Here is a 27,503-nt window from a genome sequence, read left to right as displayed (position 1 = left end):
TCATATCTGTACGCATCTACAATCGATACTCATATATTTCTCTTGCAGTCAAAATTACGCTGATAATGTCAATTAATTTGCGCCATATCAGCGTATGAAAACGTCATCTGCCCTGGCGCATAATATGAATTCGTACTTTTTAACATGCTACTTTACTTGAGCTCCTCGTATTTCGCCAATAAATACAACAACAATAACACATTGCAAATTAAGCAGTTCACTTGTCCAATGGCTGTAATTTTAATGTGAGTCTTGTATAATTGACTCTTCCTGTGGTCGGCAGCAGCAAACGTCCACAATTTACTCACATCACATCTGCATGTATAAGTGCACCAATTATAATCTCCGTAAGTTTACAGCCATAATTAATTTATGCCGATGTTGTGAAAAATCAATTCGTACGCATTTACCCAGCGCACTCAACGCTTACACCATTCAGCATTACCTCCCTGGCGTATGATACATTATCCTTGTGAAATAAGTAGGCCTGTCATCCTTGCTTGTCGTTTTGCCCTTCGCACACCTACAATATTTTCACGAGGCGGGTTTTCAATCCCCTTTGTTCTTTCCTTCTCGTTTATAAAACGCGTGGCTTTTCAGCTTTGAAGCTCTCGCATATTACAATACACCCTTTTACTCGTTGATATGTCCTTTGAGTATTGCACTCGTTAACCTCTTCGACGTTTTTATGTTTGTCTTTAACGCATATTACAGTTTATCTTACTTTCCGATCATTTTATTCGCACATTTATGAAGGTGTCTGATAAAAGGCTCAGTGTCTTAAACTTCGCAGTGTCATTTAAGTACTTCTCTGTTTGCGAATTTTATAGCTGAAATAATAATGATAAAAGTATAACGTCAGAAACAGTAAATTTTATGGAAAAGACGGTATAGAGGGCTAGACACAGATTGATGTAAAAAAAGGTAGGTGGATGTGGCGTCGCCCATTTTTGGGTTAAAAACTATATCTAGGTAATAATACATAATATTTTCTTGATGCCCTGATGTTAAAAGTTGGAAATGCGCGAAATCGGTTTACAACCCAAATTGGTTCTTCCCATATAACACAATTTTGGATTCCTTCGTTCACTTCACAATATAAGAATCGAAAACCAATGAATATATCGCAATAAAACTTTGCAATAATACTACATTGGAATTGTGGTATCGCTCATCTAAAAATTGTCCAAATCGCAACATAACTTCTCAAGGCCCCTGATACCGAACACGAGGACCGCGGTCCCTAATACTGTTTTTACCGAAAATATTGGTAGATTTCTTAGATATTTTATAGGAAGGAAATATTTGTGTTCGAATAATGTGTCTCTGTGCCAAAAACGTGAAAAATCGGTTCAATACTTCCCCTAACTAACATATCTATATTGTACATACCTCATAATCGGATTTTCAAACTTCGGTGGGATTTATGCCGTATATATCTGTTAATATGTGAGATATCTTTGCAAAATTTAATGAGCGTATGTTATTGGATATTATATATAATGTGTGAAATCGGTCCAGGAACTGCTATATGCTATATATAATAATTTTCTTTATTCTAGTGGACTTTGAATTCAAATTGTGTTTGTGGGAGTATAAATAGTTCGGTTACACCTTCCTTTCTTGTTTTACCTATTTTATTTTCTTAAGTGTTGATTATTCTCCCAATATACCGTCATTCCTTGCTCTAACCGCTTCACTAATCCCTTTCAGCGAGTTATCCGATGATTATTTATCAGTTGTGTTGTCATGGAAATTTATCTGAGTGTACGAGTATAACATCTACTTATTTCTTTCTGTTTTTTTTTGCTGCGCTTTCATTGCTAACGACAATATAATAGTCTTAACTCATTTCGCAACTTAATACTTATCGGAGTCAACTGCATTCCCCGCCAGCAGAGCCATGGCTGTGTTTATTTTGTGGTTAGCAGTGAGCTTTACTATGCTATGTTTTTCTACCATTCGCGAATCATATCCCTGCAGTACGGCTGGTATGAATTGGTGAATTGCACTAGTGAATTCTTGTGTTACAAGTAACTAGAGAATTCACGACAACGAGGTAATGCAGAGAAGCAATAGTACATGAGAGAGTTGAGAGAGAAGAGAGCATGATCTTGAGAACGTTGTGCTCAATATGTACTCTCAGTAGAATATTAGCGACAAATAAGGGTGGGAATGCAATTTTGAGAGATCGAAGCAAAAATAACGCAGAATAATAACGGCAGAGCATCTCGTACAGTAAGTACAAGTTGCAAATAATTATTGGATCATTATATTATTATGTACAATTTGGTCATTGAAAGCATGATTTACTGTAGTAGAAAGAAAGGCATCAGCGTTTTCTTTGTAATTCTGATATTTCATTTTTCGCATAATAGTTGTTCTCTGATTGTACAATTGATTTCGCGTCGCGGGTTCTAATACGTTTATTGTTTATTAAAAGTGTTATTAAAAGGTGAATAATTAAATGAAATAATAGTGAATAAAAACAAAGAAAACATAAACATTTTATATGTATATATGTATGCAAAAAAATGGATTGCCCTGCATAATGAAAAAGGTAAGAATTCCAACATTGCTGTATTATGAACGCATCCTTGTATGTACATTTATTTAAATTATTAACACCTTACTTATATGTATACTTGTTTCGAATTATTTTACTCATTTAAGATCAACACCAAATTTTAATGGAACTCTTAGATATGTGGCTTGGGGATATAAGTGCAGTGATAAATATGGTATGTAATTTTAATACAATTTTAATATCAACTAGATTTCTTTTTAATTATTTTCTTTCTTTATCACATGTTCAACGAAGTCGCCTTTGAATCCAGCCGAAGTGCACAAATATTTTGACGGATATTAACCGACTCTGTTGTTCAGATGGTAAATATAATTGTAAACAAAGAAATTTTAAATAAAAATTAATATTGTTAATTATATAAAAATTAAATAAAATTTGTGTTTAATTATGTTTGGAATAAACTAGCTAGGTTGAGAGGTAGTGAAGAAAGTAGTGAAATTTAATAGTCGGTAAGTTGTGAGGTAACTAATGATATATAGTCAGTGATATGTGGTGAAGTAGCTAGTGAAGTATAGGCGGTGAAATCACTCGTGAATAGTGTTAATCGGTTACCGCCAATGACATCGCCGTGTTAAATTCATGAGTGAATTGCATTGCCGGTATTATGGTGGGTAACCAGTGGTGGTTACCAGTAAGTAGTGAACTCATTAGTGTTTCACTAGTGAGCCGAACTGAAGGGATATTTCACATTCATTATGCAACCACAACCACAACACACACACACACACAAATATGAGTTAAATGTTGAAGCAAAATCATCGAGTTCGTCGTTAGTCGCTCGCTTATACTACAGAGGCAATGTGCGATTTTAGCTTTGAATTGAAAGCGAAACAAGTAAATATGGGTGCGAAGCAAAAGAAAGGAAGTAGCACATGGTAGAGAAATGAAAAAAAAAAGCAATAACAATAATAATAATAAACAAGAGGAAAATGAATGAATTTATGGTAAGCAGTTGACTTTCCATTGAAATTTCATGAAAGTGCGTACATTTTAGTTGGAAATGGAAATGAATTGCATTGACGCAGGTCGGAAAATGCACTCGAGTGTTAAAGAAAACATTAGCGCATAGTGCTGCCGCTGCCAAAGAAATGAGAGTGAGATACGTGCGCGGCGCGGGCGGTGGCTGCACACTTGGCAAAGTGAATGAATGGTTGTATTTTCCAAGTAAAAGCATAAATCAACGTCGTACGCGCTGCGCAATAGAAAATGCATTTGGAAAATTCGACGTAAAACGCTGTTAGTATTGTTAGTCTTTGAAGAGTATTTGTTGCACCGCAATTGCTTTCGCTACAAGAGACTCAAGAGACTGGCAAGCGTTGCATTAGGTTGCGGTGGAAATGTTGTTTTTCAGCTATACTATCGGAAAATATTTAGAGCATTGAGATAAACAATGAGCACGAGACTCACCAGAAAGCATATATGCAAGTTGAGACGGTTCAAAGTTTTTAAAATCAAAATATTTATTTTCTAATTTTGTTTTTGTTGTTAGTTTATTATCATTTTTTGTGCGAAATAACCATTTTATGGCCATATAAATCATCTATTAATGCCCATTAAAAAAATGAATACTAAAACTAAAATAACGGTATATTTCAAAAATACTAATTTCAATTTTTAACTTTATAAAACCCATAACGACAATAATTAGCTTATAATTTTACGGATTAAACGAACGAATTTGCAATAAATTAAGCTCATTATATTCCCCAACCACATTACGTCGCATAATTCATTGTATTAGAAATTCAATTATATTGCGCAATTTTCAGGCATTTACTATTATGTCCGTTTAAACCCGGCAAATCCCCCGGTTGAAATATGTAAATGGCAGTGACAAAACAACAACAACAAAACTGAGAATAATTCTAAATTCGCTAAAGTTTGTAGAATCCTCCACACAGGTCAGCGAACTTTGACTCTGCACTCACCTCAGCTCCAACGCACGGCGGCTCAACTCAACTCAACTCATCTTGGTGTCGCACAGCTGCCACAGCCTCAGCCTCAGTCGGTAGGGCGATTTCATACCCACGCAATTCAATTTAACTCGCTCACACACCACGCTGTTCGCCGTTCGCCATTCACCATCATCGCTTGCTCATTCGTTAATCTGGCTGCCTGCCGGCGAAAGGCTGCTGCAAAAGTCATTAGTGACGAGCATTCTCGCCATACTCGCTGCTGCGTTTGGGGCCAATGTCAACAGTAACGGTAACGGCAACGGCCGGCGCGTGGGCGTCAAGCATTGACATAGGTTATGCCGTCGCACTCTCCTGCGTTGTAGGCGCTCGCGCTGACATTTTCCACTGAGCGCATCGGAGCAGCGCGAAATCCCATTTGAAATTATTTATGAAACTGTTGAGTGTTGCAAATAATTAAAATACGACACAACGACAATGAGCGGGGGAGCGAGCGGGTGTGTGTGGTTCTGTGGCAGTGTGCGAATCTGTGGTCTCAACTTTTGCGAAAATGCGTTCATTTAATTAGTTTTCAACCATATTTCTATTTTCACACGTTTATTACTATGGAAATTTTCAAAAGTTGCCTTTCTCTATTAAATATCAGCATTAATTATATTTGAAATACCATTACAGTAAAAAGGATAATCACAATTTTTTGTAGTTTTTTAAGTGGACAAAGCTTTCATTGGCTTTATTTTTAACTCTCTAAACCAAATTCATTTAATTTTTTTAAATTATATTTTGCAAGACTATCTTATACTCAAATTATATTTCTTCATTGTTCTCTTCTATTTGCAGGTTAGTACTTACATTATTCTTATCATCATTACTTCTATGCTTTCCACTTGCTTGACTCTTCAACAACGACAGATGATTACAATAATTCCACAAATGATACATATCTACACATATAAATTTGTAGTTGTACAATCTTGGTCAGTCGTGCAGGTAAGCCACAATTTGCATGGATTCTCCAGCCAGTTGACTTATTGCCACACACAAGTGAATATTTGAGAGAGAGATAGAATTGCACTCTTTACGAATAACAACAACAACAGAAATTATTAACCAGTAGCTGGCCCCGATGCATATTCATGTCCACACTATATATTATTATTGAACCCCTCGCCCGTTAGTCACTCCCAACTACATCCGTGCAAGCTGACGAGGCCAGTGCGCCTTGCTGAAGATTACGCCAAAGGTAGATGAAGACCACAGCACAGCAGCAAAAGCAGTCTGTGCTGCGATGTGTGTCCAAAGTGACTTGACTGATAGTTTCAACGGTGAGACTGACTGGTAGACTGACATAGAGAGATGATGTCTACAGACATACATATATGTGAATGTATAGCTGCAACGAAGACACAGTGACAGGCGGAACAAATTGCACATTCTTTGCCACATTCATTGCTATTATCATCACAATTACTTTTATGAAATTTGTATTTTTTATCGTAATATGTGGTTGGCTGTCAGTAATTGCTGTGCCAAGACCGTGTTGCCATGCCGAATGCATGAATAAATTGCAAACATATTTATCATGGCATCAGATATGCGCGTTGGGAGTAATTGCGGTGATGTGAACTCTTCCGACTTTCCTTACTTACCATAATTGACTATAAATTGTCTTTTTTAATATTAAATACTTTTTTAAATTAAACCCGTATATGGTAACTATTTAAATTCCTTTTTCAAACAACATTAACTAAACTAAAATTATTATTTTTTTGTATTTTCGGAAGGGAAATTGATTTATGTTGGCAACTCTATTAGACTTATAATTAGATATTTACTTTAACACTTTAATTAATAAAATTAGTAAATTTATCTTAAATACTGCGATAGTTGGCAACTCTGTTTATGAAAATTTTTCATAAAAAAAGGTGCGTGGAGTCCCTACGCGTGGCAGAAGTTCTATGTACTTCTTACTGATATTCCAAGAAATGCATATCATTTTGTATGAAAGAAAACTAGCGAGAGGGAAACGATAAAAATATGTTGGAGTGACCAACACTTTCTTAAATTCACATTTTATAAATTTATTATGCACATTTTATAAAGCAAAGTCCAAATCAATTATCATTTCTGGGTTCTGACGGATTGATATCTATAATATTTACAATTGGATTATGATAACTAAAAAACGATATGAAATGTCTTACATCTATTTTATCTATATTTCTCGCGAATACCGCATCAATAGTCGTACCTTCTTTTGTCGTAGGATCATTTCTTCCATTGATAATTTCTAATGAAAATTTCTCTCTGAGGAATGCCAGTAATGGTTCAGCTTCTGGCAATGAGAAATTTACATTGAAATCTCCCGCAAGGATTACCGACATCATTTCTAATATGCCACAAGACAAAATTAGAAATGAAGTTCATAAACCTCACGCTGTCAGATAAAACGATATACCTACTCATCGCGGGTGCTAATACTTTCGATTTGCAAAGAAAGTAAATGAAGACTGACTACAGAAATGATCCTGTGAAGTATAGTCTTAACTTTTCAACGGCCAACGCAGAGTACATATTTCATCCAAAAGTCACACAAAATAGTTGAGAATTCGCAGAATTGAAACAGAAACGAAAGAAAAATAATGCGCAAGCATACAATCATACATATGCGTACACATGTGAATATGTCACCAACCAAAAATTTAAACATTGTTCTACAAAAACAAGAATTGCTCAAATAGCATAAGCATGGCAAGTGCTAACTCTGTTCCCTCTCCACTGAAGCGTTAAACAATTATCGCAACCTTTTCCGAAATCATATAAGAAGTATAACTTCAACAATTGCATTATACAATTTTTAATTAAAAGGGGGCTTTTGTAGTATAAATAAATAACCGAGATAAAAATATAGTAAAATAACATAAAATCATTTTATTATAAAACACTTTAATAAAAAACACTAAAATATAGTTTTTATTTTTCCAAAACGTAAAAACAAATTTAAATGCATGCGTCACTCAATTTATTACTATGAATAAATGTATGCTTGTCAACAGTTTAATGCAATAAAATCTACTCAGTGGCAATTTAAAGAAAAGAAAAAAATAGAAAATAAAATTTCCAACATTGAAAGCAAACATTGAATTCGTGAAGCTGAACAGCGAGCCAACAACTTGTTCCAAGTTTTCAAGTGCAACTGCACCGGCAACGCACACACAATAACCAACTGCAGCAATTGCAACAACAAGCAACAGCTGCAGGCTGTCTGCAATGCCAGTGCAGCATCCGACCGTTAACGAGCTGCGACTTGACTCGCAGCTGTTTGCCATGAAATGCGGCGCACTCTATTGCACCGCTGCCCACACTCACACACACACACACACATACTATGCACCGCCGTGGCTGTGAAGTTCAACAACTGCAACAATAAGTGCAACAAAATGAATATGGAAAAAAATTAAAAGTATTGTATGGAGGGATGAAGCCTAAAACTGCATAATATGCGCCGCCATGAACTTTTGTTGTGCGAGTTCGTTCGAAATATTCGTTTTTTGTTAGCAACTTTTGCGCTCTTCAACTAGTTTGGCAACCTCAATGCACTTGGTACAATGCAAAGTCGTCGATGCTGTGGCAATGAATAAATGGCTTTTCAGTTCAATGTGTGTTTGCACTTTGAAATGCATAATTTTAATATTCCATTCATACATTTTAAGCGCTTGAATACGAAAATGCTCCGATCAGCATAAAGTTGGCTGCGGTTGATATTTTATTTCATGGACTTCATTGAGTGATTTAGTTGTGGTGTGACACATTGGTTATATTGCATGAATTTCATAGACGAAAGAATCCGGCTTCATTGAAGGGGTGTATCTATCAAATGGTCCCATTTACCAAGACTTCTCCCAAAAATCGTCAGAGAAGCAATGAATATGTTCACAAGCACAATGATAATAATGCCAAAAAAATTGCATCAATTTTTTGCTGTCATAATTCCTTAACTTTATATCATTACCCCTTCATCGTCTTTGTAAAAAAAATACCCATAACTTTACAGTTATTTTAGTTTCGGGTGCGCCACGCGTATAAACGAAACCTTTGTTATTCTATACAACTTCTTTCATTACACCTCCACTCACTACCCTTTTCGCATATTGTTTTTTGTTCTTTCCTTTTTCATAGGTTGACTTGATTTTCCTTTGAGTCACTTGGTTGCAGCTCATTTTGTACGCTGACCCTCTTCACTTTTTAAGTACTGCTTGTTCCAGTTTTTTTTTGCACTATTCAACTTGTTCGTGTTTTGTTATTTCTTATCAGCGTTTTACGTCAGTTCCATGGTTTCTTATGTTCTCTCGCCTACGCAATACACCGACGTTATCTATCGATGCGTTGTTTCGCTAGGCTCAAAGGATGTTTGGGCGGTTTACATACATACGAAGAGAAGAAAAAAGAGAGCAAGTAGGCATGAAATTAATGCTTTAACCAAATAGCGTTCTTGTGTACACCATAAATACGTACAACAACAACTTGCAGTCAGCCTACGCATCAAGTTCATGGACACGCAAGTGATAACAAAGTGAATTCTTGCACCCACGCCACTGCTTCGGATTTACCGCCACCGTCGAAGATACATACTTATGCGGTTCGAATTCAGGAAGCGTACAAAATTCGCAAAGCTTCTTTGGTTTCACGCTATATTTTCAATAGGAACGTGTGTGGTTATTATTACTGTTATTTTCTTAATTTTTTTAATTTTTTTCTCTCTAAAAGTAAGAGCATCCTGCCTTAAAAATGAGTTAAAAAGTTTTGTATGAATTGAATACTTTTGTGTCTAGTTGCCACAGTGTGGTTTAAAAGAGACATGCCTATTCCACATCTCATATGCAAGTGAACCTGTTGAAGATGTTCAAGAATCCTTCTTCATTTTAATAATTTTAACATTAACATTTCTTTAAGCTCTCTCGAATTTATAATTCATTAATCGGTCCTAGTCAATTGCGCGTCTATGCTCTTCTTACCCCAAAATACTTCACATTGCTCTTTCTATTTGCTTGTAACTTCCTGAATTATACAGATTGACATTATTGTTATTCCCAGTCATTACGACTCACTCGATTCCATCTATTCACATTCTCTTCATTCCCCTTGCTCTGCAATGCATGGTATAAGTACTGATTTTCCACTCTTCCCTTTTGCCATCCTTCCCTCATTTTCCGTAATTTAACACTGATTTGCCACTCTCGTCTTATTAGCAACGGATTTTCAGTGGCATTCAGCCATCATTTGGCGCGCAGCGTGGCGACAAAGTGCCAACAAATTTATTTAAACCAAAATGAGTTCGTTCTCAACCAAGCATTATCCCCCCTTATTCGCGTCTACTTGGCCGTGTCGCGTAGTGTAGTTTGACAATTCTGTTAACAACCAACTTCCTCGCTTTTATTTGAATTTAAGTCTGACAATTTTGTATACAATTCCCACTTCGCACAGCTTCCCTGCTCCCTTGCTTCATTGCGGCCATTATTTGCCACTTCATTCCGGTTAGCTTCTTATCATTCTGCTACTCTAAGCCGCGACGCCGTTAATTTTCTGCAGTGCGCTTTACTTGCTCTTCTCCAACTTTTCTAATTTTCATGATTATCATACAGCTTTTTTGCTCAAGGATGGGCGTTGGCCAGCTGCTGGCTGCGAGTGGTCTTCTGTGTGTTTCTATATATACATATGTATATACATATATCTCAGTGTCGCATAAGCCAGCATAGCAAAATTAACGTTATCTTTGGTAATTTGACTTTAATATAAAGTGAAAGTTGCTTTGTCAAGTAATTCGGCCAGAAGATACTGTTATTTCCGTCGCCACCGTGGTTGGTAAATGGCATTTTGTATCTTCATTATTTTTGTTGTTGTTGCTGTTGACTCATAATTTATGTTGCAAATGTTTCGGGATTAAATGAACAACTCGCTTTTTATTTAAATTAGTCTTAAGGAAGTCAGTAATCAAATTTTAATAAATACTTGGAGAGGACGTCTTCTGAGGTATTGGTGACTAAAACAAAATGGTTTTGTTTATTTTTCTTTATTGAAATATTGAATAGAAATTTTACAATCAACAATAACAATAACATGTAATCTGGTCTGTTCTAATAAGAGCTCATTGATTTATGCGGACGACGGGAGCCACGGGCCTAACTGACCTTCAAAATAACCTCCTAGTCGGATACCCGAAACTCTTCATATATAATTTTCAAAAAAATCGATGTTTTATTACTTAAAAAAAAAGGTGTTCAAGTAAATTCTTTGTATACATTACTAGGTCACTATTGTAAAACGACTTATATGGGGAAATGTATTCAACAACAAAGCAGCTAAAAATCAATTTCGCAAGGAAATCACTTCAAATCAATGCAAATCACCACTTTATGCAACCATTTCATTCCAATTCCACATAATCCCTTACAAATACACTCAAAAACATATTTTTACTATGAGCCCACACAAAGGTTTCACATATGTATGTCCCGCATTTTTTTGTGTTTTTTACTTTTTTTTTATTCTATGCACGATTATCTATAAATGCACACTATCTTCTACCGTTAATGCAAACCGTTGTTGTTGTAAATGTCATATGTGAAGCCAATTCCATTTCCCATGAAATGCATACGTTGCATTTTGGCAAAGGAGTCAAACTCCATGAAGCAGACGATCAGCTCGGATGATAGGCTAATTCTAAATTGAATATTCCTATTTCCTTCTGCACGGTTGATAAGTAAACTATTTGACTTTTTTATTTTGTTTTTCACATCTTTTTGTGTGCAAACACAGCAATCTGCTTGTGTTGATGCTGTTGTTTTCGCTGATATGAGTTCTCTCCCATTTCATATTTTAATATATTTTATCTTCATTCTTACTTTTGTGTGGCAGATATTCAATTTCCGAATACTTTGGATATGATCAACCAGCATCTTGTGAAACATTTTTACACTTTTTTTATATTTTATTTCTGCATAAAATCTCAAATTTTTATGCGTATGAATTTCACTGTTGTAACGGCATAAACATTTCCCAAATAATTTTGTCCATTTTAATCGTCCCGCAGGTTTTGATTTTTGTATCGAATATATTACTTCAGTAGTTTTGTGTACTTACCTCTCAAGAGGACTCCGTCCAACTTACTGAGCGTGGGACTCTTTGAGGGGAACTGCATAAAATGTTCTGTTATAAATCCATATTAGAAAACAGAAGAACCGTTGGATCTCCCTGTCATAAAAGATGTACTCAATCTTGAGTAAAGAGGAATTGTTTTCAAATTCTCGAGTATTTTCAGAATCCGCGTTTTAGAACTTTGAAACTGGAAGCTTTTTGCAGGTTGTCGGAGTAGGTTCGAACTCAAGTATCTTTAAATAAATCCGACGATTCTTCGCTTCACTTCGCCAATATTCGGACACGGGCGTTTAAGTTAGACAAGTGACTACTTGTTATTAGCAACACATGTTGCATGCAACAATTTTCTGAACTCACATTGTGGTCCAATCAGTATGCGAAATAATGCAAATTCAGGCGATTTAATTTATGCAATTGCCGGAGAAAAAAACTGCTAAAATAAAAAAAATAAATGAAAAACAGATTAAAAATTTGACTCGTCCGACAGGAAGTTCGCACATTTTCACACTCAACGCTGAAGCCTGTGACAGAATGCGGGAAACCGCGTTGCCGAGCCGGATGAGCAGCGGAGTCAGCCAGTACAGCTGCCAAGAGTGCAGTGATAAATAACAGACAAAAGAATGATGTGTTAAAATTTTAACAACTCAAATGGCTCGTCGGTTTTCTACCATAATAGTAACATATGTATAAGTATATATGGCTGTGGCATGGTGGCAAAGTGACGCGATGACCGGCCACACCATGGCCTTTGTGTTGTGCAGACATAGCGTAGTAGCACGTAGTCACACGACGGTGGATTGCCCTTCGGCGGTTCGAAGTAGCCTTTGTTGACGGACAGCCGTCGTTGTTGTTGTTGTCGTACGCTTGTTTTTTCTGGGTGTTGCAACACAGATTGCCCCACAGTCGTTCACGGTAGTGGTCGTGTTTTAATTTTTTTATTTTGATTATTTTTCTTAATGTTTCATGCCGCTACTGTTGTACCTGTGTGTACATGTGTGTGTGTGTGCGCGCGCGCGGTTTTGTAGCTCAATTGCCGCTTGTGTTGTTGTTTATATTGTTTCTTGTTTTTGTGTGGTTGTGGTTTTATGTCGGCACTTTGCCACCTCGTCGCTGCGGCTGCTTGCCTGCCACTCTTGGCCCACCCCAACGCTTGACGCTGGTTCACGCTTGCCCGCCTGCAATTTTATTATGTTGAACATTTGGTGAATCCCTCACACTGGGTTTAATTTTGATTTTTGTGAAATTTATATTTATTTTGTATTTGTATTTGCGCTTTTTCATGTCGACTGCAGCATGCAACCATGCATACAACAGATTGCTGCAAACTCTTTTGTGCAACATCATTCATTGTAACAGTCCCACACTGCAGTCTTCACGCGCTGCCAGTCGCTTTACGTGTAGCCACACTTCTCTCTACAAAAACGTTAACCCTCTCTCACCCAAATTTATTCGCACGCATGTGTGTTGGTGTTGTAATTTTTTGCAACTTACATGTTTATGTTTTGATGGTGTTTTTGCCACTTGCGTGCAACGTCACAAAGTCAAGTGCAATCCACTTTTGGTGTGTTCTCTCACACGCACATTAATGCATTGAAAAATCATCAAGCTAAATTGCAAACATCGCTACACACACTTAGAGACATACTCATCCAACCATCCGGTCTTCACTTACTGTTCCTTACATTGGTCTGGTTCTAAATGTTGCAGTGAGTCCCACAGCTCCTTTTGTTTCTTGCTGCCATTGTAGCGAGTATTTCCCTTTTGTTTTCATATTGTGGTTTCCCATACTTATTTGTTGCTTATTTTCAACCACAATTTTGGTGTTTTTCTAAAGCTTCTATGTAGCCTGTTACGACACTGGAATTTTGTGTTTAAGTTAGAGACGATATCAAAATTGCTTTAAATGCCTGCCAAATAATTGTTTTTAAGAAGGAGTTTGTTTCCATAAAGTAAGAACTCTTCTTCTCCACATGATTCAAGCAGCTCACGACTTCCGGTTTTAGACCAAGTATCCTATGGGTAGCCAACAAACATCCTTTTGAAGGCGAGCTAAAGTGAGAAGGCGAATCCGCTTCTGCGGTTGTGCGTAGGGTTTGGGTCACACCACCATAAGTACCAATGAAAAATCGAAGAAAGCCTCGGATGAGACACTCCGCTCTTGATGACGAGCCCTGCAAACGTTTTAAGGATAATGATTTAAGGGCATGCACCTGGATTGTCCGGACCCTTAATTAGGAAGGTGCCTCTGCCCAGCTGGTTGATGTCCTCATACGACTAAAGGTTGATATCACCGCCATCCAAGAAGTGCGATGGACGGGAAAAGGACGGAAGAAGGTGGGTCCTTGTGACATCTACTACAGCGGCCATATAAAGGAGCGCAAATTTGGTGTTGGATTTGTGGTGGGAAAGAGACTCCAACGCCGAGTCCTGGCATTCACCCCGGTGGTTGAAGGTCTAGCCACAATCCGCATCAAAGCGAGGTTCTTCAACATATCGCTGATTTGCGCCCACGCCCCGACGGAAGAGAAGGACGAAGTGATCAAAGATACCTTCTATGAGCGCCTAGAACGTAGCTATGAGCGCTGCCCCCGCCACGATGTCAAAATCGTGCTTGGCGATTTCAACGCTGGGGTGGGTAAAGAAGGTGTCTTTGACACAACAGTCGGAAAATTCAGCCTCCATGACGAAACATCGCCAAACGGCCTGAGGCTGATCGACTTTGCTGGGGCTCGAAATATGGTCGTCTGTAGTACCAGATTCCAGCATAAGAAAATACATCAAGCTACTAAGATATCATCGGTAGGAGCATTGAACACAATTTTAATCAAACCTCAGTTTTTTTAATTTAAGTATTATCAAATAAAAAGTCCAACTTTTCGCTCTTCTATTTGTAGAACCCCAACTGTGTAGCTAAAAAAACAACTATTTTTCATATTGATTTTATGCTCTCGTCTACATGCTGCAAGACTTGATTGATTACCGGCATCAAAACAACCACAACAAACCCACATCAAACCAGTGACTGAACGAAAATAAAAACAAAATAGTGCATGAGCTAGGGTATGTGTTTGTGCTAGAATGCTGTACAACCACAATTACAACAACTACACATTTACATGAAATGTGTTTATACTATATTACACAGCAGTGTGCGTGTGTGTTCAATCTATGCCTAACAGCCAATTTGTGGTGTGCCTCAAAGTGGCCAATATGCTGATATCTCCATCCAAAGGCGGCGGCAACAAATGCCAACAGCATCCGTTTCGACAGTTCTGCTCCAACGCGCCCACGAACAAGCACATCTACATACGCACTTGCATGGCATGCCTGCATATATTGCAAAAGCCAACAGACAGCCAGACGAAACACACACACACACATAAGCACCCATATAATAGTCTAAATGCATCGATATATTATAGTATTCATTAAAATTCACTTACGCGTGAAAAGACCCCCAACTATAGAGTCGCGTCATCCACGCCGTCGTCGCCCACCTGTCGGCTCTAATGAAGTGTTTTTCATGATTCAGCACGTGATTTGATTGCTCATTTCATTTTTGTCCATCTGTCGCGTAGTTGATGAGATTTTTGCTGTTGCTTCAACTTTTTCCGATTTTGTTTCCTTTTTTCTGCCGGTCTATGCCTTCACAACTTTGCCGACGCACGACTATTTTTGTGGCCCATGAGGCACAGGCACACATCTAGCGGCTGGCGTCATTTCTCATGCGTTGTCTCCTAATTTGAGTTGACTTACTTCCCTTCCCTCTTTTCACGTTTTCAAAAAAATAACGCATTGGGGATTTGGTCTCGAACTTGATGCGCCTGGTATTCAGATTAATGTCGCGCATTTATCATTTGCCTGTGTCCGCCGGCTATGGCTGTGCTGAATATGGTTTTTTATCTTATTTAAAGAAGATGTGGAGATCTGACTATTTTTGCTGTTCTTGTTTCTCTAGACGTCAAATTTATTATTATAATACTATAAGAAATGAAAGAGTAGAGTTTTCGCAAAGTCGAATATTTCATTTTTTCATTTCCAATAATGAGATATCAGATCATAACAACAATACTGTAACGCATGGGGAACAGAGGACCCAGTTTGATTCTGATTTTGATAGGTGTCATCATTAGCCCATTTTCTTTTCCTCTGAGAGAAATGATATTTTGGTTACGGGAAATTTTAGACCCACAGAGTGTTCCATGATTCCATTTTGTGAAGCGCTCAGACTTTTTGAAAGCCTTTGTTTCAGCAGACGAAACATTCTAATAGGATATGCGTCTAAATTCGTCTATCTTTAAGCTATTTGTTAAGAACAATTTCAATAGAAGCTATGGTTACAAGATTCTCAGTTTAAATGGGTGGCACTTCAATAAAGATTGTTTTTAGAAAATAATAGAAAATAATGGCAAATTTGTGGTTGTAGCGCTTACTGACGGATGTCAAGTCAGGCTTTTACCGTTATTGGCATGTTGTTGCTACGCAATCGGATGTCTTCAGCCATTACTTACAAAATAAACCACGAAAACATGAAGAATTAACAGTAGCTGCGAGCACATTCCTGTCTTTTCTTCGCTCTGTGTCAGCGCTAGCTCTGCTGTCAGTTAAAACGACAAGCAACAAGACATTGAATATAAGACAACTTGATTTAAGACCACCAAAACACACTAAAAAATACATGAAACCAGCATTTTTCACGGTCACATTGACCGACCACCGACGAAATTAATTGGATTTCGCCAGCTGTTATGTCTTCATTACTTCCAACTAATTCAATTAGTAATGACGTTGTGTGTGTCGCATTGTTTGCATTCGCGATTACTATAGTCGAGAGTGGTCGAGAGTGTTTGAAGGCGGGTGATGTAACATGCTTTGCTTTCGGACATTTCCGTTGCCGGTACACAACAGCAAACAATCTGTGCTATTTAATCTGATTCCGTTGGAAGCAAAAGTAATCGCATTGTGTCGTAGTCAACACAAATACTCTTACATATGTATATGTATATGCATGTGTGTGTTGATAAAAATGAAACGAAATTCAGTAATAATACCATATTGAATATATAGTAATTCATAGTAGTTGTGTTTGCAAAATGTGCGCTCGCTGCCGTAACGGTTTCAAGCGGCTTACCTTGAAGTAAAAAGAAAATTATCAATTGCTTGGGGATTTTTGTCTTTGCTTTTTATTTTTATTTTATTTTATTTTTTTTTTTAATTTTTTGTTCTATTTTTATGTCCCCGTCACAAGTGTGTTTTTTTTTTGTTGGGCCCATTTCTTTATATATTTCACTATCGCTTGTCAAATTTAATCTCACTTCAATGGAAGATATTGAATAATTGCATTAATTGTGAACAAATGCCTTTGTATGTGTGTATTGTTGTTGTGTACACGCTCATATACATACATATATATTTGGCATGAATATTTTAATAAATAACAGAAATAAATTTGTACAATAATATTTAGCACAATTTGCCCATAAACATATGTATGTCTGTATGTATGTAAGCACTTAATCTTAAGTACAAATGCTATCATTCTGAGTCAGCATTTACTTTTATGCTTTTGAGCTGACTCATATATTTGCACAAATACGTTAAACTTTCGTGAACTTATGAATGAAAAAATTTTATTTTTTTTTTATATTTTTTTTTTGCATTTGTTGCAATGCGGTGATTTATTTCCTGCGATAATGTGACATATTTGTTGTAGTGTTGCAAATGAAGTAATTAGAAAGGTAATTATTGTAAATTCCACAGATAATGTGGGAAAACTCAACGCGCGAAAATGCCAGTCAGCAGACGGCCTTCAATAAAGATATAGAGAAATCGCATGATAAGGTTTCCGGCCGGTAAAAAGTAGGAAAAAAGTAGTTGTTTTAAATATTTAAAATATATAAATATTTATTTTTATATATTCCAAAAATATTTAATATTTTTATATTTGAAGTAATTAATTGGTTTTATACCGGGTACTTTGGAAATGTGGATTAAAAATATTATTAATTTTTCGAAATTCTTTTTGAGAAATTAAAAATTAATTAATCTAAAAATAATTTAATATTTTGAGTCCCTATTTTTGTAACTCTTCGCCTCTGCAAAGGAAGAATACTAGATATTTTGACATTCTACGGAGATATCCGTAACAAGCACTTATGCCTATCTCTTACACATATTCATTTTTTGTTTTATCGCATTTCTTTCTTTTTGCTTGTATTTTTTTTTTTTGACACTTAAGCAAAATGTCCAAATCTGTATGTGGACTCCAACATTGAAATTTGATGCCTTTCCTCTTACAGGCGAACATGTTTCATATTTCCATATGTTATGATCATACAAGTATTATTTTTTTTTGAACATTGTCTGTATGCGATATTGAAGTACACTCTAAAATGCTGTCGTATCTGCTTTCTCTTATCACACTTAATTTCGGTTTTTTCTTTTATTTTTCACAAATTATAAAAGCCTTTTATTAGCTACGCCGTCGCTCACAGTGTGAGTAATTCTAGTGATTAAAAAAGTAAGAAATGAAAAAATATTAATTAATTGTATTGTTTTAAAAAGGCCTGAAGTGGTTCGTACCTCTTATGAGAAAAAAAGCGATTACAATTATTAGTCCATACGTACGCACAATAGAAATTTATTTCACAAGCTGATATTAAAAAATAATATTATATAAAGTCTCGCATTAACTTTTAATGGTAAATATAAAATTAAATGCATTTTTTTACAAATGGGAATAAAATTTTAACTTTAATATTTTCTTTCTTTTTCAGGTAACTATTTGGTGGAGTTTAAGGAGATAATTCATTGGCAATGCCACTTAAGGTTTGCTCATATTATTCGCACCTCTGCATATGTTTATATTTTTCTCTGAAATTGGTCGCTCCAAATATGCTTATGATTATGATTTAAATTTTTTGGTTGGTAATTATAATTAATAGCATTTCAAATTGATATTCACGCGCTTGTGTAATCATAAAGTAAACATTTGCTTAGAAATTGGTGTTGTTCATCAACTAAATCGTAATCATCGTGCGCTGTCCGGAATTCCAAGTATGCAAAAGTAATTTGTGGTATTTGGTGATTGCAAGTGGAATGTTGGCATAATTGGACGCAACGCTATAATTTTTCTACTATTTTATTTTATTTTTTCTGTTTATCTTTTATTTATTTTTATTATATTATTAATTTTATTATTATTATTTTTTGTTTTAAATCCAAATTCATACCATATAATTAATATATAGTAGATCGAAAAATTCTTATACTATTTCAATAGTGAACTGACTCATCCAGTTTATACTTGGTTTCATAGCTGTTTTAAGAGCCGATGATTTTATTTTTTTCTCGACGTTTTTATTCGCTCTTTGCTTTTTGCTTATATATGCTTTATCGCCTTGTTTGGAATACTTTCTTTTATTGTTTTTGTAAAATAAATATTAAGAATTTACTTTCAGAGAAATATTTGGTCTACAACTTTGCTTTCGCCGTTTTCCAATAGATGTCTCTAGGGTCAAGCACTGGTCGATTAAATCGTTTTATATCGATCTTGGACATTTGTGTCAACATTAACGCAATAAAATATTTGTAGAAATGTGTTTGCATCCCAAACTTATTCTCAACTGAAAAAATGTCACTTTTTGCGCCGAATTCTTGACATTTGCGGGAAATTTTGCTTTTCTTTTTTATTCCAAGAAAAGTGCGGATGAGGCTCATCGACATTTGTAACCGTTTTTATACAAAAAAAACTTAAATTTACAAAAAAAACGGCGGAAGCAAAGTTGAAGACATAATATTTACGATTGTTGGTGGTTCTTATTAAGAACATGCGGCTCTGGTGTCCATTTCAAAAAAGCAGACTTTCAAAGATTTTTTTCTAATTGGAAATAAGTATTATAATGACAAATTTACAGCAATCTAAAGGTAGATGGAAATAAATATCAATGTTCTAGTTCAAAAAATAGGCAAAAATGTGTTTCCGTAACTAAATTTTATGAAAACCTTTAAAACACACACAAACACTATTCTTATTAGCATTTTCGCAATAATATTGTGTGTTTTCATGAAAACTAAGTACTTTATTAAACATAAATGACGCACAACTGCTGGCTGCTCCAATGCTGCCGCCAACTCATCTCCGCCTGCTCGCCACCCTAACGACATTCGCGGAAATGACCCCATTTAAGAAAAATCAAGAATTTTCCCACGCTCCAAGCAAAACTGCTAAGACAACATTAGCGCATTCCGCTGAAACCTAATGCCTCCAATTCATTTACGACACGTATAAGAGTATAAACGCGACACCTCTGGCGCGTTTCCCGCCCTTTTCATTTTCATTAGCGTTGTGGAGAAAATCCAAGTCCAACCAGTGCACACAATTTTCCACTAAATTCTAGCAACGCAACAAAAAAGCAAAAACAAAAACAAAATCAAAAAAATCAATAAAGTCACTTTACACTTCAGCGTCGCATACATGTAATATATCGTTAGAGTGGCATATGAATCGCTCGAGTGGTTGGCATAGCGATGCAAAACGGCCCACCATGCACCTCGCTCCGATTGCGACACACCATCTCGCACCAGCGCCACTCTCGGTGCAGCCAAGTGCAAGCGTTGGTGGGCCGCGGGCAGTCAGCCGCCACCCAACCACACGGCCAATTTGAGCAGGTTCATTGCACAGCGCTGCCGGTTTGGGGCGCAAGCAAAAGGAGGTCAAGGTTTTTTCGGTATGCGCTTAACTTGGGCAAACTTAAATGTGGATTATGCAAATTTTTACTACTGAATTCATAAATTTCACAAGCTTTGTGTGTGCCTGTGATGAGCTTTTTGATTTGCGCGCGCCAAAAACGAAGGAGATGAAGAAAAAAATTTTGTTGAAAAAATCCACTTAAATGGAGCAGCTTTGGTAATCAATGCGTTCATTATTGCGGGTTCAATGCACCGGAATTTGACGTTGCAACTTGTGAAAAACAGAAACAACAACAAAAACAGTGAAAGTTATGCCATCGCTGCTACTTTTTTGCGCGCTGCTGTCATAAAGTGGCGTTGTGCGCTATATATATGTCACTCATACGTCACGGCTTCCCGCCATGCTAACGGTAATCACACGCATGTACATGTATGTATTGTCAAGCACACGAGCATTTCGCGGTCGATTATGCTTTGTGGCGTTGCTGCTATTTATAATTTTATGCGTGCACATTTTCTATATTTTTAGCAGCCATACTTAACATACGAAAATAAATACGTATTATTTTAGACAAACTTTTTTCTTTTGTACATATACTAGCCTATTCATGGCACCCATATGCGAGTCGTTCGACCTAATTATGTCTGAATCGATTTTTCATCGCGTTCATTCACCACATTAAATGCACTGTGGCCTGGTTTTACGACCAAATTGATTATATTTTTATTAACCAGTTGTTGCTTTATTAATGCCATTATATATTTCGACACAGACACCATTGCACGCAGAAAGTCGTAATTCGTAGATGGTTCACCTATATTCGAAATGGTAGGTGTGTGCCTGATATTGATTGGTATAAATTGGTATAAATGGTATAAATTTATAAGTAAATTTAAATAAATAATTTGGTGAAATGCAAATTTTATAAAAAAATTTAGTAAATGCCTTTATATAATTCATTATATATAATATTACGTCTACAACTCTGCTTCCTCCGATTTTTTTTGAAAATTTAAGTTTTTTTTTGTATAAAAACGGTTACAAATGTCGATGAGCCTCAGCCGCACTTTTCTTGGAATTAAAAAAGAAAAACAAAATTTCCCGCAAATGTCGAGAATTCGGCTCAAAAAGTGACATTTTCAGGTGAGAATAAGTTTGGGATGCAAACAGATCTCTACAAATATTTTGTTGGGTTAATGTTGACACAAAGGTCCAAGATCGATATAAAACGATTTAATCGATTTAATCGACCAGTGCTTGACCCTAGAGACAGCTATTGGAAAACGGCGGAAGCAAGGTTGTAGACCTAATAATTCATTATATATATTTTTAATAATATGGGCTCGAAGTGATTGAAGAGAAATTAAGTCACAATCTAGTGCAAGCAATTAATTTAAACAAATAACAGTTTAACGTTAGATTGAAACGGAAGCTTGTTGAGTTAAAAATAGCTTCGCAGTGTTTGACTCATTCGAACGGGCATAATTATGAGGTTGATTCATCAGAGACAGACTGCTGTCCAATGTCAAACTAATTGTTCCGAGAAATTGCTTTTTGATCTATGCGGCAGTTGAATGATTTTGAACTTTTTCTCAATTTATTTTATTTCGAACTATAATTCGATATACTTGCTTTCTTCGCAGCCCCAGCTATGAGGGCAGCTGGCAAAATTTCAACGCTTAAAGCATTGGCGCCAAAACTAACTAACGTCAGAGGTCAATTGGCACTAGATAGAATCGGAAAAAGAAAGAAAGAAATAAAAATTCTAAAATTGCTTAGAGATTGAGATCGAATGGGCACAAGAGTGCGAAGTGTTGTGTTGTGGCCTCAACGGCACGTGTTGATATGCGGACGATGAGGATGATTAATGCAGTAGATACTCTTCTGCAGCATAAATGGAATAATTCTACAGTTGCTACCACGGTGTGAGCTTTGCTTTCAAAAATAGCACGCAGCAAGCAGTGATTGCGAAATCTTTTTCCACTTAAAATAGCAAACCGCAGACTCGTGCCAGCAAATTCCTTTTAGTTTATGTAGTTGCAAAAAGAAAAACTTAATTGGAAGCACTCAATGTTTGGCTTATGTTATGAGTGGGGCATGAGTGTAGCAAAGCATATTACATGTTTACTTAAAAATAATGTAGCAGATAAGCGACGAGATTTTGGAAAGCTTAGCAACAGTAATGAAAGCACAGCGGGACACCGCTTTTTTGCCGCTAATAGTTTGGCCTTGAATTTGCTAGTATAATAGAGATATTTGTGTTTGTTTTTTATGTTTTCTATGCTTAAAGTATATAGATACGTGAAAGATTAAAATTCATAGAATTTAAGCAAAAATATTTCGGTTCAGGGACTTCGCAAATACAACTTGTTGGAAACAAAGTGGCAAATAAAAAACAAGTAAGGAAGGGCTAAGTTCGGGTGTAACCGAACATTTTATACTCTCGCAATTTATTTATTTAACTTTATTAATATTATATAATACACAATTTGACCCACATATTCGTTATATATTTTGTATAAAGTCCATTGAAAGTTGGAAATCCGAATATTAGGTTAAAAGCACCGAGGTCCTTATGTTCGATATATGGGGCCTTGAAAACCTATGATATGATTTCGGCGATTTTTAGAATGGGGCTTCCACACTATAAACGTAGTATTTGTGCAAAGTTCTGCATCGATATCTTCAGTAGTGCTTACTTTATATATTGTAAAGTAAACGATTCAGATCGTCTTCAAAGTTCTATTTTCACAACATATCATTGGGATGTAAAGAAACTATTACAAACCAAGTTTCATTGAAATCGGTCTCGTAGTTCCTGAGATATGGTTTTTGATCCATAAGAGGGCGACGCCACGCCCATTTTCCATTTTGTAAAAAAATCTGAGTGCAGCATCCATCTGCCATTTCTTATGTGAAATTTAGTGTTTCTAACGATTTTCAATATTGAGTTAACCCACTTTTAGTAATTTTCAACCTAACCTTTGTATGGGAGGTGGGCGTGGTTATTATCCGATTTCTTTCATTTTTGCACTGTATTAAGAAGTGGCTAAAAGAAACGACTGCAGAAAGTTTGGTTTATATAGCTTCATTGGTTTGCGAGATATATAAAAAAAAACCTATTTGAGGGCGGGGCCACGCCCACTTCTTAAAAAATACATCCAAATATTCCCCTTCATAGCGTGATCCTTTGTACGAATTTTTATTTCCATAGCTTTATTTATGGCTTTGTTATGGCACTTTATGTGTTTTCGGTTTTCGCCATTTTGTGGGCGTAGCAGTGGTCCGATTTTGCCCATCTTCGAAAGCAACCTTTCTATGGTGCCAAGAAGTAATATATTCTTTCATTTAGAATTTTAGTAATATATTCCTACAGTGTATGTTATAGAACTGTATAAGTATACCTAGCCCTAGCCCTCTAGTAATTGCTCCAACTGCCATAATTTTACTTATCGCGCTAAGAGACGTTCTACTTTCTTTCGCAATCTTTTTGCTCTCGATTATTTGTTGTTGCTTTTTAATTTTTTTTTTTTTAATTTCCAAATAGTAACACGTGTCGATTGAAGCATCTCTCGTATTTTATTACACTACGGTATGCGAACATGTTGGCGAAGAATGTGAAGAATGATGTTGCCACATGCACAAGTGTGTATTTAGATACATATTCCGCACATAGAAGACTCTTAATTGACGGCAATACATATGCACATAAGAGTACAAGTTTCTTCGCGAACTACACGCTAGATAAGTGAGCTGCTTGCGCGTATAAATTGCTTTGGAAATAGTTAAAAAAGAAAAATAATGTTGATATTTGCTCTCAAGTTATTGCAAAATGTATTTCAGCAACAAAATTTTATTTATACTTATAATGACAAGAATTTCCTTCTATATCCGTCAGCGTCACAGACCTTGATGCCAAATGAAATTTATTATTACTTACAAATCTTCCTTGATTTCAAATGTGTGTGTTTTGTGGATTTTTGTATTTATTTTAATATTTATGCGCGCGGTTTGCCGTCAACCCCGCTGTGCCAGCGTATAAACAAAATACAAATTTACTATTTCTAAATAAAAATAATCGATATCAAGGTGTATCGTAGGCAATTTGTTTTTATTGTTGTACATTTCAATTTCACTCATGCCACAATAGTTTTGCATATTTAATGCACAATTTTCCAAGAAAATTTTCATAATATTTTACTTACTTTTTGAAGGTTAATGTTTCATTCGCTCCTTACCTCAGACAACAGAGTCGATAAAGCGGACTAGTCAGATTATGTCAAGGTTATATACTCTGTATTGGGAATTAGAATTTTCGAATAGTCAATAGTTTTTCTGTTACACAAATATTAGAATAATGTGAAATTGAACGCTTTCGAGGTCAATGTAGCGTGCTGCCACACGCAAATGCCACACTATCCTGCCTGTTTTCAACCACGTGTTCTGCGTGAGCGCTGAATTTACAAATTATGTCAATGGAATTTGAATGTTTACATTTTTCAATTTTGGCTTGGCACGTTACTATGCAGTTGTTGTTTTTTTTTCTTGTAATCGAATTTTTCGGAAAATATTTGCCAAAAATATAAATATGAAAACGAACGAACAAATGTTAATAGTGGGCATATTAAACATTTCACTTGATTTTATATGTTTGTATGTACATATATATGCTTCTCACTACTCGCTATAGAAGCTTGCAAATATAAATATTTGTAGGTTTTTGCCACTCGGTTAATTAAAATTAATTGATATCATTGACTTCCATTATGGCAAATAAATTGAAAGCGTAAAGTGATAATATCAATATCGAAATATGGGAGCAAAAAACGCATAACAACACATATATACATACACAAGTAAATAATATATGCACCTAGCGAGAATGAGTGCGAAAAACCTTGCGTTCATTTCATAAAATTTTTTTTACGTTTTTATTTAGCATTTCATTTGCATTCAACAGATTCTAATTGATATACCGCACCCTGTAGATAATAAATTTATTCGTTATAAATTATTATTTTTTGTTTTGTTTTATGAAATAAAAATAAATTTTGTGTGATTTATAAATATTTTTTTTTAATTTTTAATTTTTTTTTATTTTTTAATTTTTTTTAATTTAATTTAATTTTTTTTTAATTTATTTTATTTTATTTTATTTTATTGTTTAATTCTTATTTTAATTTAATTATTATTTTTAATTTTTTCCTTATCATTTTTTAAATAAATTTCAATTTAAAAATTTTCTGAAAATATTCATTCAATAAACAGCACAAGGCATCATTAGCCTTGCGCACCTTGCGGCACAAGTTCGCATTGTTCACACAAATCTTTGACTTCGCGCCGTCTACAGAGTACATACACACAAACATTCCTTGTATTGTTTGCCCACGCCGCTTATTAGCCTAGCCTTTCATATCTTATTTATGTGACCCCAATTATGGAACAGGGACAATGTACTCGCCTTTACCTTGCGGCCTACAATGACAACAACAGAAACACCCCCAGTTTTCGCACACACACACACACACACACACACGCACGCACCCGAACAACGACTCAATTTATTACTTGCCGTTGGACTGTCACACCGACACAAAAACACACACACACAAGAGCATACGTGCCTCTTTCTGAGTGGGCAACAGCGCGCATTGCAAATTAAGTTTTCGTGCAAAATACACAGCGTTTTTGTTATTTTTGTTGTTTACTTTTCATTTTACTTTACATTATTTACCTTTCTCGTTGTCATCGTCAAACATTTGCGAATTGTTGCACTTAAGCAGAAAAAAAACAAATATCTAAGAAATATGACAAACTTTAAAAATATTTTATTTATTTTGTCGCAAGGTTTGCGGGCGTACTAAAGCAATTGAAATATGACAGCTGCTGTTGGCAGGATAAATGGAAAAAATATTAGAACATATTGAATGTTGTCTGTATCCCAGTCGGTGAAATATTTTTGGGTTGAGTGATTTATATTTTAATATTTAATATCGCTTATGTGCGATGTGAGTTTGTTAGACAAAGTTATGGTTTTAAATTTATATTTAGATTTTATTAAAGTTACTAATCAAAAAAGTTCCATTTGGTAGTCCTTTTCCAATTGATTCTTCAACTGCTACACCTTTTATCTCACAGCCTTTCTTAAGAAAATTTAATATGTACTACTTTGGAATCGTTGATTTGAGTAAACATGAACGTAGCCTACATTAAGGCGCAGATTAGCACAAACCCTCACTAAAAAGTATCTCATCATATTCAACACCAAATTTTTCGAAATAATTTAAATTTTCTACTTTATCTGTTGATATTGATAGTTTTATTAGTTGTTTTTGTACTGCTTAAAGTGAACACAAAAAATACATGGTCTACATCAAGGCGCATCTTAATTAAAATACATATTTTGGAGATTAATTGATTAAATTAATTATATTATATTGAATTCAAATGTTAAACTAGTTTAATGAAAAATGAACGGGGCGCAGAGAAATTCAAAAAAAAGACCAAGAAATAAACTCATTTCTACAAGGTGGGAAGAATACCTTTTTAATATTTTTTGGACTTTTTTTGAACTTCTCTGCGCCGAAATGTAGGCAATGACTAATGCAAAAATACAAATGTCAATGCCCCAATTAGTGTAAAAATATATGTATCCACAATAATAAATATTAACGATGTACTCATATTTATTTTTACCAAATTATCAATGCTTGAAATTAGCGTTTCATTAGCAGTGCTGTCACACCTATTTAACGGGTGATTTTTTTGAGGTTAGGATTTTCATGCATTAGTATTTGACAGATCACGTGGGATTTCAGACATGGTGTCAAAGAGAAAGATGCTCAGTATGCTTTGACATTTCATCATGAATAGACTTACTAACGAGCACAACGTCGAATTTTCAGTGAATGGGCCCTAGAAAAGTTGGCAGAAAATCCGCTTTTTTATCGACAAATTTTGTTCAGCGATGAGGCTCATTTCTGGTTGAATGGCTACGTAAATAAGCAAAATTGCCGCATTTGGGGTGAAGAGCAACCAGAAGCCGTTCAAGAACTGCCCATGCGTCCCGAAAAATGCACTGTTTGGTGTGGTTTGTACGCTGGTGGAATCATTGGACCGTATTTTTTCAAAGATGCTGTTGGACGCAACGTTACGG

At 35.7% G+C, this 27,503-nt stretch overlaps 1 protein-coding gene and 1 pseudogene across 1 annotated transcript in view; one reads left to right on the top strand and one right to left on the bottom strand.

The window, feature by feature from the left end:
* Positions 1–27,503, top strand: part of LOC105212229 (phosphatidylinositol 4-kinase beta) — a 115,150-nt gene that overhangs the window by 33,739 nt on the left and 53,908 nt on the right. The gene's annotated exons all lie outside the window — the stretch shown is intronic.
* Positions 6,865–7,045, bottom strand: LOC114804322 (small nucleolar RNA U3; annotated as a pseudogene).

This window comes from Zeugodacus cucurbitae, chromosome 4, assembly GCF_028554725.1.
Source record: "Zeugodacus cucurbitae isolate PBARC_wt_2022May chromosome 4, idZeuCucr1.2, whole genome shotgun sequence".
Lineage (NCBI taxonomy): Eukaryota > Metazoa > Arthropoda > Insecta > Diptera > Tephritidae > Zeugodacus > Zeugodacus cucurbitae.
The sequence above is the reverse complement of the archived record's forward strand: the minus strand, read 5'-3'. Positions and strand labels throughout refer to the sequence as shown.